This window comes from Castor canadensis, chromosome 11, assembly GCF_047511655.1.
Source record: "Castor canadensis chromosome 11, mCasCan1.hap1v2, whole genome shotgun sequence".
NCBI classification, from domain to species: domain Eukaryota; kingdom Metazoa; phylum Chordata; class Mammalia; order Rodentia; family Castoridae; genus Castor; species Castor canadensis.
Window position 1 is genome coordinate 51,849,255 of NC_133396.1, and position 19,880 is coordinate 51,869,134.

Genomic DNA, 19,880 nt, shown 5'->3' on the forward strand with positions numbered 1-19,880 from the left:
TGAACTCTGAGTTAAAGTTAACAAGAAATTCTTAGGACAAATGCTGTGGGAGGTTCAATAAAAACGTGGTCAGAGACATGCTTAGAGCTGCGGAGGTCCAGGTGGCACAGGTGAGGTCACTCTTTATTTCTGTTTGGACACCGGGCCAAGAACAAATAAAAATGAGTTGGCAATCCCTGTTTGGTGGCCAAATTGGTGGAAAGAGGTGATGGTGGTTTCAGGTGGTCAGGGAGGCATGTGAGACCAGCGGAGGACCGAAGGAGCCCAAGAGCAGGGAGGGGCCGGGGTTTGGGATTTGTGAAGAAGCAGCTGGAGGTCAGAGGAGGGCATCACATGTCCTAAATCTTGACAAAGGATTTGAGTGGATGGGCACATCCCCAGATGAGACGGAGCTTGTGGGGTCAGAGCCTGAGTAATTCTTTACACGACCTGGGGTTCTATTCCTTTCCCAAATTACTTTAACATCTGTTTTGAAATTAAAAGGGGAGCTGCTTTCCTATTCCTGGCTAATTAAGCAAATGCAAATCTATGCAGCCTGGAAGGGAAGCACAGTGTGGGTGGCAGGTGTGTAGCTCTAGATAGAGAGGGTGGTTGGTGCTGGGGGCGAGGACAGCAGGAGGGTCTGTCCCTTGGAGGTAAGCATGCTTCATTCCCACGTGACCTCCCCACATGAATTCACCTGGCCGTGCAGGAGTGCTTCTGCAGATGAAAACCCACCCGTGCATTGTGACTTGTAAGCTGACCAGCTTCTTCCTAGTTGTGCATTTTTTCACAGAGGACATGAAGAACCTTGTCTTGTCTCTTAAGCAGCCGGCTTCACTAACCATCCCTTGCCCTTGTAGTGTTTCTCTCTGTAATTCTATGTAATTTCTTACAGTGAAATTTTATGCTTTAGAGTGAAATTAAAGTAATCTGTAGAGATGGTTTGGTTCATGTAGAAGTCAGGTTCTTCCTTAGTAGGAATGAGTGTAGTCTGATTCTCTAGATGCTACAAAGAGGAACAATATTTCTAAGCTTTGGATTTTTAATGTGCCCCAAAGTCCCCTGTATGAAAGGTTTGTTCTGTGGAATGGTGCTATTAAGAGGTAGGGCATACTTAACACAGAGAAACTAAAGCAGATACCTTAAAAGCAACTGAGGCCAATAGGAAAAGGGGACCAGGAACTAGAGAAAAGGTGAGATCAAAAAGAATTAACCTAGAAGGTAACACACGCGCACAGGAAATTAATGTGAGTCAACTCCCTGTATAGCTATCCTTATCTCAACCAGCAAAAACCCTTGTTCCTTCCTATTATTGCTTATACTCTCTCTCCAACAAAATTAGAGATAAGGGCAAAATAGTTTCTGCTGGGTATTGGGGGGGGAGAGGGAGGGGGTGGAGTGGGTGTAAGGGAGGGGGTGGGGGCAGGGGGGAGAAATGACCCAAGCCTTGTATGCACATATGAATAATAAAACAATAAAAAAAAAAAGAGGTAGGGCATAATGGGATGGACACATCATTGAGGAAGACGGAGGGACCCCAGCCCCTTCTTCCTCTCTTTTGCATCCTGGCCATGAGGTGAGCTGCTTTGTTCCATTGTAAGCTTCCGTCATGATGTGTTCCCTTGAACAGACCTGAAAGCAATGGAGCCAATGACTGTGGACTGAAACCTCTGAAACTGACCAAAATAAGCCTTTCATCTTCTTAAGTTGATTATCTCAGGTATTTTGCTATGGTAACAGAAGACTGACTAACACACACATGTTTCTGTACTTTGTCAGTTTGTAGATTTTATTTAGCATATTCATTATGAGTTGCTAACCCATCAAATAGAAAATCGTTATTTATATCCATTTTGTGGTAATAAACACTGTATCTGTTACTTGTCTAGATGAAACTTAGAAACCCATGAAGAGTTTTTCTTTTTTTTTTTTTTGCCCCTGAGAATGTGTCCTGTCATTCTGAATCATGACAGGTTCTCTTAGCTACCTCTCTGCTACCATTCAGGAGTGCCCAGGACTTTTACTCTGACAGTCTTTGCAAAAATTAGTCCAACATCTGTTTGAAACTCATTCAGAGTCACTTTCATCTGTTGGCTTTGTCATGGTTATTTTTAGGGTTGATAAATTTATTTTCCAGCAGCAAAACAGCACATTTTTAAGCTTTGGTTTTTGGCTTGGATTTGGGAAATTCTTGTTCTGTGGAGAGCTGGCAGGTTTCCCACTGAGGCGCTGACAGGCTTAGGCCACACTGAGGTTTCCTTCAGCTGCAGAGTGGGGTGGCCACCCGAACACTGCAGCCTCCGTGTGAGAGGAGGCCTCAATATGCCATGGTGCTGTGGTAGTCATCCTTGTACTCTGTTCTTAGAGAATCCGGAAGGGATGTCAGTGTCCTTGGAAAGGAAATCTTATTCTGGGTGTAATTATTTCTCTCTCTCTCTCTCTCTTTTCTTTTTGTGGTACTGGGGTTTGAACTCTGGACATTACATGTAAGTGGAATTGAAGACTGTGTGGCCTTTCTCTCCCTCCACACCATATTTTCAAGGTTCATCTATGTTTGAGCATGTGTCACTCCTTTCTAAATTTTCCTTCTTTTTTACTGAAGGATAATATTCTTTAATGCATACATTATGTATGTCCATTCATCTGTTGATGAATGTTTGTTTTTTCCCCCCCACATTTTAGCTAATGTGGATAGTTCAGCTGTGAACATCTGTATGTAGGTTTTTCTTGGAACTCTTTGCATTTCTTTTGGCTATATACTAAGGAGTGGAATTGCTGGGTTATAATGTGTTTAATATTTTGAGGAACTGCCAACTTGTTTTTCACAAAGATATACCATTTTACATTCCCAGATGCAATAGAAGGGAGTTTCAGTTTCTCCAAGTCTTTGCCAGTACTTGGTACTGTCTGTCTTTCTGAATATGGCCATCCTAGTAGGTGTTGAAGTGTTGTCACCTTGTGGCTTTTTTTCTAGTTATAAATTTTTTATTAGAATAGATTCATTACATGGGGTTGGGATTCATAGTGACAATTCCAGTTAGGCTTATATTGTACATTGTTAGAGCACCCTCATCGTCTCTCCCCCTCACCCCTTTCCCTGCCCCACTTAAAGCAATTGCAAGAGGTTTCTTTGTTCTATTTCATATAAGTATATGAAGTCCATCAAGCTATACCCTAACCTTAATCTCCTTCATTTACCCACTGTCCTCCCACTTGTACCTCCCCTCAGTGTACCTATTTTACAGTCCTATCTTTTGTTATTAATATTGAAGTTGATGTTCCAAGGAGTTTCTCAATGTGTCCCTGCTGTAGTAAGTCTACTTTACTTTGGTCCATTGAAACCCTTCCATTACTTTACCTTACCCCTTCACCTCCCACCCACCATTTTTCAACAGCTTTCAGTATACAGCCTTATATCCTCTACCTACACAGATGTTAGTGCAGTGTGGCTGTAATTTACATGCTGTCTAATGTAATGTACATGTTTTCCTTATGCCTAATGGTGTTGGCATCTTTTCATGTGTGCATTGGCTGTTTGTATTGTTTATTGTCTTTGGAGAAATGACTATTTAGATCCTTTAACATTTTTTTAGTTGAGCTATTTGTCTTGTATATATTCAGGATAATGGACTTTTATTAAACATATGGTTTAAAAATATTTTCTCCTATGGGTTATCTTTTCACCTACTTGATAGTGTCCTCTGAAGCAAAAAGTTTTTCATTTTTATGAAATCCAGTTTATTTAGTTTGTCTTTGGGTTAGTGTTCTGCTTTTTATTTCATATCTAAAAAATTTTACATTTATGTTTTCTTCTAGGAGTTTTATAGTTTTAGCTGTTGTATTTTTAGGTGATTTTTTTAATACAGTATGAGGAAGTAGTCTAGCTTCATTCTCTTGCATGTGAATATCTACTTATCCCAGCACCATTTGTTGAAGAGAGCTTTCTTCCCCATTGAACTGTCTTGGCACCCTTGTCAAAACTCAATTGTCTATGAATGTATAAGTTCATTTATGGACTTTCAGTTCTTTTCTATTGATCTATGTATCCACCCTATACCAATACTACACAGTCTTGATTGCTATAGCTTTGTGGTACATTTTGAAATTGGAAAGTGTAAGTCCTTTACCTTTGTTCTTCATTTTCAAGATTGTTTTGACTATTTTTGCTCCTTGCATTTCCATACAAGTTATAGAACTAACTTCTCAATTTCTGCAAAAAGAGCATCTGGAAATTTTGGTAAGCATTGTATTGAACTGTAGATTAACTTGGGCAATATTGTCATTTTAATATTGAAAGTCTCATGATACAGGACCATAGGATAACTACCCATTTCCTTTACTTCTTTGGGGTTTTCAATGCTGTTTAGTGTGATATTTCCTTTATTTGTTAAGTTAATTTCTAAGTATTTTACTCTGGCAAGGTGGCTCAAGTGGTAGAGCACCTGCCTAGCAAGGGTGGGGCCCTGAGTTCAAACTTGAGTACTGCCCAAAACCTCAAAAATAAGTATTTTAATTTTTTTTTTTTTGGCAGTCCTTGGAGTTTGAACTCAGGGCCGGCACTTGCTAGGCAGTCATTTCACTACTTGTGCCACATCCCCAGCCCTAATTGCTTTAGTTATTTTTTTTTATTATTCATATGTGCATACAAGGCTTGGGTCATTTCTCCCCCCTGCCCCCACCCCCTCCCTTACCACTCACTCCGCCCCCTTCCTCTCCCCCCCCACCCCCTCAATACCCAGCAGAATCTATTTTGCCCTTATTTCTACTTTTGTTGAAGAGAGAGTATAAGCCATAATAGGAAGGAACAAGGGTTTTTGCTGGTTGAGATAAGGATAGCTACACAGGGAGTTGACTCACATTAATTTCCTGTGCGTGTGTATTACCTTCTAGGTTAATTCTTTTTGATCTCACCTTTTCTCTAGTTCCTGGTCCCCTTTTCCTATTGGCCTCAGTTGCTTTTAAGGTATCTGCTTTAGATTCTCTGCGTTAAGGGCAACAAATGCTAGCTAATTTTTTAGGTGTCTTAATATCCTCACCCCTCCCTTGTGTGCTCTCGCTTTTATCATGTACTCAAAGTCCAACCCATTGTTGTGTTTGCCCTTGATCTAATGTCCACATATAAGGGAGAACATATGATTTTTGGTCTTTTGGGCCAGGCTAACCTCACTCAGAATGATGTTCTCCAATTCCATCCATTTACCAGCGAATGATAACATTTCGTTCTTCTTCATGGCTGCATAAAATTCCATTGTGTATAGATACCACATTTTCTTAATCCATTCGTTGGTGGTGGGGCATCTTGGCTGTTTCCATAACTTGGCTATTGTGAATAGTGCTGCAATAAATATGGGTGTGCAGGTGCCTCTGGAGTAACCTGTGTCACAGTCTTTTGGGTATATCCCCAAGAGTGGTATTGCTGGATCAAATGGTAGATCAATGTTTAGCTTTTTAAGTAGCCTCCAAATTTTTTTCCAGAGTGGTTGTACTAGTTTGCATTCCCACCAGCAGTGTAAGAGGGTTCCTTTTTCCCCCGCATCCTCGCCAACACCTGTTGTTGGTGGTGTTGCTAATGATGGCTATTCTAACAGGGGTGAGGTGGAATCTTAGTGTGGTTGTAATTTGCATTTCCTTTATTGCTAGAGATGGTGAGCATTTTTTCATGTGTTTTTTGGCCATTTGAATTTCTTCTTTTGAGAAAGTTCTGTTGAGTTCACTTGCCCATTTCTTTATTGGTTCATTAGTTTTGGGAGAATTTAGTTTTTTAAGTTCCCTATATATTCTGGTTATCAGTCCTTTGTTAGTTATTTTTTTAATAGAGTCTCACATTTATGCCTAGGCCAGCCTGAACTGCTATTCTCCCATTTACACTTCCCATGTAGCTGGGATGACAGATGTACGCCACCACACCCAGCTTTTATTGATTGAGATGGGGTCTTAAGAACTTTTTGTCCAACCTGGCTTCTAACTGCAGTCCTCCCAATCTCTGCCTTCTGAGGTATGAGATGCTCCTGGCTTAAGATTTTATTAATCTTTTGATGCTACTATAAATGCAGCTGTTTCTCATCTAATTGTTGATTGCAAGTGTATAGAAATAGGATTGACTTGTATATCGATCTTGTTTCCTGGGAGCTTCCTGAGCTCCATCATTAGCTCTAGGAGGTGTTTTGTTGCAGATTCCTTAAGGCTGTTTTCTACATACAAGAGCCTACCATCTGTTAATAGAGATAGTTTGACTTTCTTGCCACGTGGGTGCCTTCCCTTTCTTTCTCTTGCCTAATTGTCATGGCTAACACCTCCAGTATAATGTCCACTAGAAGCAGGGAGAAAAGAGACAACCTTGTTTTGCTTCTGGCCTTAGGAAAAAGCTTTCAGATTCTCACCATTAACTGTGATGTTGGTTGTGGTGTTTTGTAGTTGCAACCGTTTTTCAGGTTGAGGAAGTTCTCTTTTATTTTTTGAATTTTTTTTTAATTATGAAAAATTTTCTCAAGTGCTTTCTTCTGCATCTATTAAGATGATCATGGAGTTTTTGTCCTTTACTTTATTGATGTGAGGTATTACCTTGACTGATTCTCATTTGTATGGCCAACCTTGTATCCTTTGGTCATGGCATGTAAGCCTTTATATATGTTATTAGATTTGGTTTTCTAGCATCTCTCTCTCTCTCTCTCTCTCTCTCTCTCTCTCTCTCTCTCTCTCTCTCTTTCTCTCTCCTCTCTCTCTCCTCTTTCTCTCCCCTTGTCTTTCGTGGCTTCCATGAGGTGAGAATATTTGGCCCAACATGTTCTTTCTGTCATGATGTTCTGCCTTACCCAGGCCAGAAGCAATGGAGCCAAGTTACCATGGACTGAAACCTCTGAAACTATGAACCAAAAAAATCTTTCCTCCTTTAAGTTGATTTTCTTATGTATTTTGTCACAGTTACAGAAAAACAACCAACACACATAAAGTATCATTTCTAATGGCTGCATAAGGTTGAATTATGTGGGATTACCATAATGTAACCAACTAGACTTTTAATTATTTCATTTATTTTTATAATCAAGGAAAAGTTCATTGCACTTGCTCATAAAGCTTTGTATTCATTTATATGATTTTCATAGGCTGCATTTCTACAGATGAGATAACTGAACCAAAGGTTATGCACACATTCTTGTCAGTGGGGTTTACATTTTATTTATAGTGGGTTTTTCTTAATTTTCAGAGGTTTTTAATTTTTAAAGAGTCACATCTGTTTTTTCTTTACATATTCTATCTTTGCATGTGGGCTCAGTGAAGCCATTCCTGCTTTGATCAAATTTATTATCTCCATGTTTTCTTCTAGTTCTCACAGTGCTTCTTGTTTTCTCCACTTACATATTTATTCCATCAGAATTTACTTGGCCACAACTGTGAGAAGGAGTCTCAACAATTAAATGATCAATTTTATGAATGCCATTTAAAAAGAAGCAATCCATGCTTTGTCCCATTTTAGTAGCACCATCTTTGTCATAATCTAAATTCCTACGGATTTGTGATAATCCCTTGGCCACCTTTCTATTCCCGAGCCATACTGTTATAATTATTATGCTTTTCACTTCTATTTTTCTATCTAGCAGTACAAGTCCCCTTTCTTTTTTTTTTTCCAAGAATTCTCATCTACAGAGAAGAATCACTTATTCTAAGTCTCCTACAGAGAATAATCAATGATTCTACCAGATGAATTTCAGGACAATTTTGTAAAGAATTTTCTTCATATTTCTAATCCTATTAGGATTTTTGTTAGAATTACAACACATTTATAAAATCATTTGTAGAAAGTGAACATCTGGTGGAAGAACTTATTTTTTATCTAATCCTCTTTTTGTCATTCAGTAAAGTATTGTGGATTTTGGGGGGATTATTACAATTTTTATCAGGTTTATTCATATATAGCACATGTATATTTTTGATCTTATGAGTAGAATCTTCTTAGCGTGTGTTTAATTATATTTTATTCCACAACTTAGCACATATTCTTTTAGAAAATTTAGAAGATATGTGAATTTTAAAAAGCAAATGGCCCATAATCTATGCAATTAGCACTGTTGGTATTTCATGTGTATCCATTCTTCTGTTGATAGATACATCCATCAGTCTAATTGGGAAAGTAAGACTTGATCACGTGAGAGGCACTATTGGGTGACTAGCCTATACTTTATGCCTGTCCAACATTATTTTCCTTTTGGGAACTTCTCTTCCCATAGTTAAGAGGCTACCGATTGCCTAGCCCCTCCCCCCCAACCACTGGGCTGGACAGGGTGTCACCCTGGGTCTCTTTTCTAGGAAGACCTTCTCTTCTACAGTCTTGAATGCAAAGCCCTCCACTCTGAGAAAGGCATTCTCATCCCAAGAGCACCTGCATTTGGATGATGCTAACTTTGGAAAGCAGAACTGAGGATGATTAAAAAACATTTCTGATGACATCATTTGAACCTCCAGGCCAAGCTAGCTTAATGTCTAGACTTTCAGTTATTCACATCAATAAATTCATCACTTTGCATAAACAAGGTTGAGTCCAGTTTCTGTCACTTTCACAATCCTAACCACTATCACATCTGTGACATGATGAATGCCATGTGCTGGGGTGTCACCTGGGTGAGTTAGGTCCCTGTATGTCCCTGGTACCCTGATCTCCATAGGCAGGTAGGTGTTCTGCAGTGAGAGAAGTCCAATGCATCATATCTCCTTCCTCCTTCAAGGCAGAGGGATGGCATTGGTGGGTGGGGCATGCAGCCACCAGTGTAGGACCACCCCAGCAGGGGAAGGAAGGCCACTCTCAGCCCCTGATCATCATGTAGTCTTGTCCCTCAGAATGGCAGAGTCTGAGTGTGGGGGAGAGTCACAGTTAACATGAGCATTCCATGTCATTGAGGCTGCAAAGCCCATAGCTCCTGCCATATGAGAACCTCCTGCCTGATAAGAGTTGCCTGACTGCTTTTCACATCTATCATCCAGTCAAAGAGCCATGAAAATCCAGCTTAGGGCAATGACTATGCACGGCCTGGGTAGCAACTAGAGTTCTTGGTGCCTGTGGATGTATAACACATGTTGCTTCTTTGTCTGCTTGCATTTCTTCCCTGTGTTTTCTGTGCAGTGTTTTTGCCCCCTGTTGGGACAGATCCCTTGGTCACTGGGCTGACTGTAGGCCTTCTGTAACAGCAAGGGGGCATGCATGCTGGGTGCCCATATCATTTGGGAACTCTGAATTCAAAATTAGGTCCCAACATATTTATTTAGAATTAAAAAAGAAATTGCAACAAATGACTGAAAGCTTAGAGATTCAGATGCCCTGCCTCTGAAATCCCTTGGATGGCTCACCAGAACCTCCTGCTTTGACATGTTCCTGGTTCTAACTGACTTCCCACCCCACTCCAACCCCCAGCACTCATGGGGCTATGGCAACTGGAGGACCCTGAGATTTCAAGGTAAACCCACTTCTAAAGGACACACTTTGTTTTTTTCTCTTTGATATCTCATGGAGCAACCAGCAAGAAGCTAGCCGGCCTATGCCTTAAAATCCTTAGATTTTGGAGAGGTATAAATTAAATTTCAGGACCCAGTCAGAGAGAAGTAAGACTTTCATTTGTGTGTGCGTGTGTGTGTGTGTGTTAGGAGAGAGAGAGAAGGAGAGAGAGAGGCGTGGGTAGCAGAGCCCGAGAGCCCGCCTGCTTCCTGAGTGCCGCCTTGCTCAAGCTCTCTCTGACTGTGGTTTTCCTCCCAGCCCAGAATAGTGCGCTGACTTACTGATTGAAGTCAGCAGCTCCGGAGAAGCACAAGGAGCACAGGGCTTTGCAGTAAGTACACAGTTGGTTATTATTTAAGATGGGGATGGGAAGTCCTAGAAGACAGCTCTGCCTGGGAGAAGGAGTCCTTCTGCTCCAAGCATGAGGTCCGACATGCCCTGTGGACCCTCCTGTCACTAAGGGACCATCAGTGTAGTTTTGTGCAGGGCATGGGTTGGGAAAGTTAATGCTACGTGCATGCTTTGAGGCTGAAAATGAATTTGAAACTCATCTTTTGACATCTTGAAAAAAAAGAAACAGTCTTTTCTCACTGTTTCCCATTTTTTTGATCTTGCAAAGTCAGGATGATTCATGCTGACTTCAAGTTAATGTATGAAGTTCTTTGGAAAAGCAGTCCTCTCTCCAGGTAATTACTGGTAGTATGGAGTTGTGTTTTCATAAGCAAGGTGAATAGGGCTGCTCTGCACATTCTTTCGGTCAAGGGTGGGCAGCCTAAAGTCCTGCGGAGACACTGTCTACTGGACTGGCTGTCAGCCTACAGTTCTAGAGCAAGATCCACATGTACAGTTTGTCCTCTCATCTAGCAGAGCTGCTGATACTGTCCCAGCACTCAATGTCTGGGCTCTACACTGTGCTAGGGTCTGAAATTAGATGTTTAAGAAGCCCCAGATGGCTGAATTTCAAAGCAACGATATGACAATGATAGCAGCTTTTCTAGGAAGTTATGTATTAGCTGGTTTCTATTTAGCCAGTGTCCCCCATACCCTCTCAAAAAGCTCTCAATACTTTGACATGACTTCCTAACTACTCTAGACCTCTACTCTTAATTTCTACTATATTTTCTAGAAATTAAGTTTTTGGTTTTGATTTCTTTTTCTTATTAATTCTTAATTTCTTTCTGGAATAATCTCGCTCAGTAGAGCAGGAAGTTTGTATTTTAAGTTTACTTGGAAGACAGGATTCCCTCCTCCCCCACTTTTCTCAGAAGAAGGTAAAAGACACATTTTTGCTGCTTCATCTGGAATGTCTATTAATATGTCTCTTTACATCTCCACTCCATAGACTCCATCTTCTTATGTTTGTTTCTAGAGTAGCCTTGTTTCACTTCCTTTAATCTTCCCTTTACCAAGTGAGCTAATAAGTCAAGTGCTGTCTAAACAGAGGGAGAGGACAAAATGAACATTAAGCTTTCATTTGAAATTCTGGAATTTGAAATAAACCACTGTGTGTGAGCTCCCCCCCCCCACTTTTTTTACTCATTTCAATTTTATTTTTCAAATATGTTGAATTTTTTCATGATAAAAATAACATTTTGGAGCACTCGCCATGGGACAGGCTCAGCCGTCAAGCTCTTTACAAGTGTTATTTCACTCATTGAGGCAGCTACCTTTATGGCCTTGCTTTTACCTCACAGGTAAGGAAACTGAGGCAAGAAGAGGTTATGTAACTTGGCTGAGGTCAGATAGGAGAGCAGACAAGGTGAGTGTGCCATCAGGATGCAGGTCAGGTCTCTCTCAAAACAGAGATTCTGCTTCCATATAATGTTTTAGCAAATTTGGAAGTTAGAGAAACCAGTGACTCAACCCCATGCCCTAAAACAGCTATCAGAATATCTATATTTCTATTTGTATAGCTATATGTTCTAGCATAGGATTTTTAGTGTTATAATATACTTTCAAAATTATTTTAAATAATGTATAATGCTCTAAGTAATTGTCCCATAAATCATTTAACCATTCTCTGTTCTTAAAATTTAGGTTGCTTTCCCTTCCTTCCTTCCTTCTTTCCTTCCTTCCGTCTCTTTCTTCCTTCCTTTCTCTCTCTCTCTCTCTCTCTCTCTCTCTCTCTCTTTCTCTCTCTCTCTTTCCTTCCCTCCACCCCTCTTCTTCTCTCCCCTCCCCTCCTCTCTTTCCCTCTCCTTGGGTTTCAGTAACTGTCTTTGGTAGAGAACTTTTTCCATGTTTGGGGATCATATCTGTAGACTGAAGTTGTGGGATTACTGGGTAAAAGGGTGTGAAGGTCTTCTGTGTGTACTGGGGACTGATCCCAGGGCCTCATGCCTGCTAAACGTGTCCTCTATTACTGAGGTCCTCCCCGGCCTGGGTGTGAACTTTGTAACAGTGCTTGGTATGTGCAGTGAGTGGCTTTCTATCTCCACTGTCTGAGAGAGTACCATTTCATCCAGTCCACCCATGCACAGGACTGTGGGGGAGAAAAAAGAATGGATGAAACAGAAACTCTTTCTTGTAATTTTACATTTCTTTCAATATATTTAGGTGGAACATTTTTCACATACTTGCTTACAGGTTGTATTTTCTCTTTGGATCATTTTTTAGGATCTTAGGCTGGCTTTCTGTCGCTGCAGGTGCTAATTTGTATGGGTTTCTAATAAGATGTATGTGATAGCTAATCTTGATTTTCAACTTGACTGGACCGAGGATGCCTAGAGATTAGTAAAGCACACCTCTGGGTGTGTCTGTAAGGGCCTTTCCTGAGATGACCAGATCATGAGAGCTCTGACTTAATGATTTAATCCATTGATAAATTCAGTATTTGAGTAGACTCTTTGTATGTGGTGGAACTATGAAAGGTGTGGCCTGGTTGGAGGAAGTAGGTCACTGGGGACATCTTGGGAGCTGTACCTTGCTCTGACCCCTTCCTGTTGCTACTCACTGTGCTTCCTGGTGGGGCAACGCCTCTGACATGCGCTCCGGCTGCCATGATGAAAAGCTTCACTCAGGCCTAATCAAGGCCTGAAGCCTCTAAAACTGAGTCAAAACACACCTTTCTTTCCATAAGTGGTTCTTGTCAGGTATTTTGTCACAGCAGTGCAAAAGCTGGCTCACAAAAAGATATTTACCATGTTTTTGTCAGTTATTTTACCTAGTCCCTGCCCCCCCTCCTTTTTTTTGATGATTATGTGGTACTGGGGTTGGAACTCAGGGCCTTGCTTGCTAGGCAGATGCTCTGTCATTTGAGCCATCCAGCCCTTTTTGCTTTAGTTATTTTTGGCATAGGGTCTAGCATTGATGGCTGCGCTAGCCTGGACCTCAGTCCTCCCATTTATGCTTTCTGTGTAGCTGGGATCACAGATGTGGCCCACCATGGGGTCTTGTGAACATTTTGCCTAGTCTGGCGTCAAACCTCGATCCTCCTGATCTCAGCCTCCCTGGTAGCTAGGATTACAGGCTTGAGTCATGGTACCCAGCTAATGTGGAAAGTAATTTTAACCTATTAAAAAAATAATGATAACCTGTTATTCCAATATCATTTATGAGCAATCCTTGTGTTCTTTACTTCGTAATTTCATATTTTTATACCTTCAACTTTTCTGCTCTATGATTTTTCTGGATGTTTTATGTCTGGGAGCTATGTATTTCTGTACCACTATCTCATTCTAGTAATGTTTGTTGCTAGATCATAATTAGGGAGAATGAGCTGTTTGGCGTAATACTGAGTCAAAGTAAGGCATTGGTTAAGTCTGGGTACAGAAGGCAGATGGCTCAGCCTTCATTAACTTCTCTGTCCTTAGTCTTACTGTCTGTAAAATGGAGACAATAATAGCATTTATTCCATAGTGTGTTGGAGGTGAGGAAATAAAATTAAAACACACATACATACATACTGAAAAAGTACCTGGAGTATGTAGATATATGTAGAGAGTATTTGAAGTGTAAATATGTATGTGTAGATATATATTATATATGATATACATTATATACATATGTGCATTATATGTAATATGTATCATCTGTATACTACATACATTATATATAATATATGATATATTCTGTGTATTTTATAGAAAGTCAAATTGTCATTCTCTTCCTTGGCAGTTTAAAAAAAATCTTTCATGTAATCTTGGAAGACAGGGAAGGTTGCTTTAAGCCATAAAGGGAAATAATGACACATTTGACTTTATACTGAAAACTTGGTACACTATAAAGTTAGGCACATGGCAGACAGAGAGAAATATAGGCAGCACATGTACCACAAAGATTGCCATCATAAAAAATGAAGAATTCCCACAAATCAAATAGAAAAAGAAATGAAAGTAGGCAAAGGGTATAAGTGGGCAATTCCCAGAAGAAGAAATATAAACCAATGAATATACAATGTTCAGTCTCAGTAATAATTGTGAAAATGCAAATTCAAATGCTAATGAAACATTTCCCATGCAAGAGATTGGCAAAAAAATTGAAAACATAAATAATATCCACTATAAAGAGAACACACAGGGATGAGCACTAGCAATCCCAACTAATGGGAACAAATTAGTAAAGCTTTTTTGTATGACAAATTTATAAAATCTGTCAAACTCTAAAATATGCATTGCCTTTGATATGTCTTAGAAAATACTGCACATATTTTTAAGTAAGAATATACAATATAATCATATTTATGGTTAAAGTTTTGTTATTTATGTTAGGAAACCTGTTATATATTGTTATGTGTATATGCATAAAATGAATTTTTATGCATTCATTTTGATGAGTTTTCATGTGTGATATCCAGCGGTTTACTGTGCTCCCTCTGAAGAGGGAAGTAGAATTAGGGCAAGGTTGCTTTTTCCTTTGATTAGATACACTTCTGTGTTTGGAGTTTTTGTCTGCATTTATATATTTCTATAATATAAATAAATAAACAGGCATTTTTCTGGACCTACGGGCAAGAAAATTCTTGCAGCAGGTTCCCAGGTGGGAAAACAGATGACGGATTTTAGGCATTTGGGAGGCAGTGTTTTGAGATTCTTTAAAATTTTTAATTAGGCTTTAGAAAAAGAAGCAAGGGACTTGAGAAAATCAACCCCAGGACTGGAGGAAAAGTCGCTGGAGAGATGGGTGCCGGCCTCTCCCCAGCTCTGTCCCTGTTTTTAGGTTCTGTGTGGTATCCCCCCTACTAGACTCAGAGAACCCCCAGAGTCATTGTGTTCCTCCAACCCTCTCTTCCGGTGTTCCTTATCTCTATTTTTTTAAGAGCTGTTATCTAAGGTTCAAAATAAGCCTTTATCTAGCCTGCCTCTGTTGCTATAATGGAATGTTTGGCATCAGGTACTTTATAAAAAGTAGTTTTATTTAGCTCACAGTTTTGGATGCTGAAAGTCCAAGATTGGACAGCTTCCTAGGTTCAGCCCTGGTGAGGGCCTTCTGGCTATGTTACAACATGGTAGATAGCATCATGGTGGGAGCATGTGGGAGAGGGAGAGATCATGTGATGAGACAGGAGTTCAGAGAGGTTCGAGGGTCAGTCTTGCTTTTCACACCCTCAACCCCACAGTACCGAGGTTTGAACTCAGGGCCTTGCACTTGCTAGGCAAGCACTCTATCATTTGAGCCACACCTCCTGCCCCTTTTTTGCTTTAGGTTATTTTTCAGATAGGGTCTTACTTTTTGCTTGGGACCAGCCTGGAACCACGAGCATTCTACCTATGCCTCTCCCACCTATGCTGCCTGCATAGCTGGGATGACAGGTGTGTGCTACCACACCCAGCCCAACTTGTTTTGTTGAGATGGAGTTTTGCTAATCTTTTTTTTTTTTTTGGCCTGTACTGGCATTGAATCACAATCCTCCCAAGTAACTGGGATTACAAGTGTGAACCACAGCACCTCGTCTCAGTCTTGCTCTTTTTATAACAACCTGTTCTTCCAGGAAGTAGCTTGAATCCCACAAGAACCGTATTAATCTCTTTCTAGGGCAGCATCCCCAACCACTAGCCATCTTCCACCGGGCCTCACCTCTTAAAAGTTCTACTACCTCAACACTACCACACTGGCAACCAAGTTTCTAGCTTATGAGCCTTGGAGGACATTCAAACCACAGCACCCATTACATGTCTAGCAGATATTGAGTGCCTACTCTGTGCCAGGCCCTAGGAAGACAAGGGTGAACAAGAGAGAGAATGTGCCAACCTGGGGGACTGCACACACTAGTGGAAAAGGACAGAGTCACACCAGTGTTTTTGATAATAGCCAGGAAGCTGTCAGAAAGAGCTATGGTAGAGAGTTACAGGGGAGGGCTCCTGTGGACGGGAGGCCAGAGGAACCATGAAGCCAAGGCTCTTCTGGGAAGCATGTGTAGGGAGGTCCCCATCTTCACTGGGGCTCCCGCCTTGACAACATTCAGTTACTTCTCACCTCATGCTAGTTCTGGTCTCTCCTACTTCACTCCTCCCCTGTACCCCTCCTGCCATTTCTTTATTCCTCTCACTGGGACCACCATTTCTCATAATTCAGTCATTTAAGTCTTCTTCTCACAGTTGTTGCCATAGCCAAAACCAACACTTATTAAATCCCTTACATTACTAATGTACCTTAAAAGGAAACACTGTGACTTACTGTATGAGAAACAGTGAAAACAAAATGATGCCAAATTTAACAATTGAAATTAAAAATGATCTGTAATGAAGACAGAGTTCTGTAACATGGTCTCAGAGGCATATATACGGTGGCTTCGATTATAAGGAGATGCTGTTTATATGGGAGACAGGAAATGTATTAAGTGTAGATATTTAGCAAGCAGAAAATGATTCTATTGTCAGTCGGTTTGCAAAGCACGCAGCAGGTCAGAGATGAGAAACTGCAGGGCATTTATTTATTTTGTACAAGTACAAGAGTGAGTGAGGTAAGCTGGCAGTGCCTTACATCTGTGGAGCTGAGGGTCCCTCTGAGACAGGTGTTGCTGCAGTAACAGGTCTCCTTATAATGAGAAGAGCCCCAAGTGCCTGAAGTAGGTAGCCCTGGGGCAGAGCCACAAGTGGACTCTTTAGCTTTCCTTTGTGGGAAGTTGGCAGGGGAGTGGGAGGGGGTAGGAGGAGGAGATAAAGGATGTAGACCCGGAGGACGGGCTTGGGGTATACCTAAGTCTCCACTGAGCCTGGGGGCTTGTAGGCCTATGCATCAGTACCCACTGTCTCCTGGAGTCTGTGCTAGGTCTTTCTTCTTAATGAGGCCTGAGCATAAGTAAAGGAAATCCTCCTGGCTTCACCTGCAAGCTGGGAGGCTCCCAGTGGACGACCAGAGATGGGGAGCCATACAGCAACTTTGGGGAAGGGGCTTGGGCTTGCCAACTGATGCAAGCATCTCCTTGGCCATCCCTGAGGAAAGGTGTGCCCACCTAACAGGACCAGGCCAATACTGGGTGGTCAGCAGAGCCTTCCTGAGGTTTGGCTTCCAGCCCCAGCCTGCAAGCAGGGCCACTGAGATCCTGCTGCTACCTCCCGCCTCCCTCCCTCCCCTGCTTTGCTCTTCCCTGTGCCCATGGTGATGCTGTCCTGGGAATGTCAGCTGAAGGGTCTTTCCCTGACTTGACTATGACCCCTCTTGGATAGGTTCTTACATTTTCACACTTACATTTTTGTAGCTATCTGGTAGTGCCCTGCACTGGACCAGGAACTCCAGGTGGTGAGGAACTTTTCTTTTTCCTAGCCCATCTCTGTGTCCTGGTGCTTACCACAGTGCCCAAGATATGGGAGGTAGCCCATGATCCCTCTTGGGCCTGACTTTTCCTTGGCCAGTGCAGCAAAGCACAGTGAATGATGGGGATACGAGGGCCCCAGGGGTGGGATTCAGGGCATGCATGTGAAACACAGTTGGGAGCTTGGATTTTATTCTAAGGAACTTGGGACTCACTGGAGAGTTTTGAGCAGCAGAGCAATAGGATCTGACCTCTGTTTTAAAAGGATAACTGTGTTAGTGTGGAAAGATTAGCCTGGAGTGGGTGGGGAGCGAGCCAAAGAATGGAGGTAGATTAAGGGGGTCATCACTGACATCAGGAAGAGTGACATCCCCAGCCCTCTTTTTGCTTTAGTTATTTTTCAGATAGGATCTCATGCTTTTTGCCCGATCCACCTATCTCCAAGGGGCTGGGGGAATGGCTCAAGCAGTAAGAGTGCCTGCCTACCAAGCGTGAGGCCCTGAGTTCAAACCCCAGTACTGCCAAAAGAAAAAAAAGGACATCTTCACCTGCATGTCTCTTGGGCATCTTGGGTGCAGCCAATTCAAAGCCAGATCAGGCCTCCCAGGTAGCTGGGATTACAGTATGAGCCACCATGTCCAGCCACCTCACCTGCCTTTGGATGTGCTCTTCTTCTCATCTGGAATTGCTCAGTCTTCCTGTTTCCACATATCAATATCCTTCTTGTCATTTCAAATTAGTCCTCTAGGCATGCCATCACAAAACACCACAGCCTTGTCTTAAACACCATAAATTAATTTTTCACAATATTTGGAAGCTAGAAATCCCAGACCCAAGTGTCAGCAGGTTAGCTTCCTCTGAGGACTCTCTCCTTGTCTAGTAGAGAGCATCTTCTTATTGTGTCCTTACATGGTCTTCCCTCTGCATGTGACTGTCCTGATCTCCCCTTATTGTATAGACACCAGTCATACAGTATTAGGGCTCACCATAAAGACTTCATTTCACCTTAACTACCTCTTTATATAAGTCAAAATAAAATTATATTGAGAGGTACTGGAGATTAGGACTTGAACAAACGAAGTGGGCCCATCATCAGAGTCTTCCTCAGAGGCCACGTCCCCTCAAGCATTCGCCTGTTCTCATGCACCATAGCTCTTCAGTGGATTTTTTTCTGGCACTGATCCTTTGGGACTTGTTTCTTCCCCTGAAATATCACTTATAGACCATAAAGTAGGACCCCCTGGGCTATATATCATTCTAAGTGCCAACCACATGCCAACTTTATCAGCCACAGATCACCCTGGCCATTTAATTTTCCATTGCTCCATCAAACAGAAAATTTCTGAGCATTTCCCTGTGTAAGGTGTTGTCCAGATGCCATACAGAAACATAAAGGTGAATCAGATCTGGTGCTTACAATTAGTTGCAGAGATGTGGTGTTTGCACATGCAGTCATCAAAACAAGGCAATCAGTGGAAGAAAGACACAGGTAAAATGCTAGGAATTTTCAGGCATGTCAAATCATTCCATCCTTTTGTAGGCATGGGAGGTGGGAGTCAGATAAGGCTGGAGGGAAGAAGTAACACTTGATCTGGGACTTGAAGGACAGATGAGATTTGGGCATACAGCAAAGTTTGGCTTCGTTCACTTAGCATAATGCATTAAAAAATTATCCTCTGTGTGTGTGTGTGTGTGTGTGTACCAGCCCTTTTTTTAGTTAAACAAGTTTTCTTTTACTTAATTTTTTTTTTAATTTTGTGGTGCTGGGGATTGAACTGAGTGGTCATGCATGCTAAACTCCTGTTTATGCTGACCTATGCTCTCAATTCTATTTTTGACACATAGTTGTGGTATTTATGCAGTACAACGTGATGTTTCTACACATGTATACATTGTGTAATCCTCAAATCAGGATAATTATCACATCTATCACCACAAGCTCTATATCATTCCTTTGTGGTGAGAACACTCAAAATCCTTTCTTGTAGCTATTTTGAAATAGACAATGCATTTTTGCTAACTATAGTTCTGGCAACACAACACCAAAAATTCTGTTATCTACCTGTAGCATTGTACCTGTTGGCCAACCTCTCCCCACCCCCACTTCCCAGCCGCTGGTAACCACCATTCTGCTCTCTACTCCTATGAGGTCAACTTTTTAGCTTCCACATGAGTGAAGTGATACAGTATTTATCTCCTCTGTCTGGTATGGTCCTCCAGGTTCAGGCATGTTGTTGCTTATGATGGGGTTTCATTCTTTGTATAGCCAAATATTTCTTGTGTATGTATTCCACATTTTCTTTATTCATTCATGCACTGATGTGCACCTTGGTTGAAATACCGTAGCTATTTTAAAGAGTGCTGCTATGAACATGGGAGTGCAGATGTCTCTTTGATACAATGATTTCTTTTCCTTTGTACATATATCCAGTAGTGGGATTTCTGGATCATATAGTAGTTGGGTTTTTTTCCCCCATTTTTTGTTTTGTTTTGGGTGCTGAGGATGGAATCCTAGGCAAATGCTCTACCACCGAATTACATCTCCAGCCCATCTAAAAGATTTTGAGAAACCTTTATACTGCTTTCCATAATAAGTATACTAATTTATATTCCCTCTGACAGTGTGTAAGCTTCCTTTTCTCCATATCTTCACCCACACTTTTGTTTTTTGGTAGTAGCCATTCTATCTGGAGTGAGGTGATATAGTGGCTTTGATTTGCA

General features: G+C 41.4%; 1 protein-coding gene across 5 annotated transcripts in view; it reads left to right on the forward strand.

Annotated features, from left to right (window-relative positions):
* Positions 1 to 19,880, forward strand: part of Specc1 (sperm antigen with calponin homology and coiled-coil domains 1) — a 290,773-nt gene that overhangs the window by 46,157 nt on the left and 224,736 nt on the right. Inside the window, exon 1 of one of the 5 annotated variants that reach the window (XM_074046725.1) lies at positions 9,642 to 9,797. The exons of the other annotated variants lie outside the window; for them this stretch is intronic. The gene's annotated coding sequence lies outside the window, so the exon portion shown is untranslated. Of the gene's footprint in view, positions 1 to 9,641; positions 9,798 to 19,880 lie in introns of those variants that run through there. 5 annotated transcript variants of the gene reach the window in all.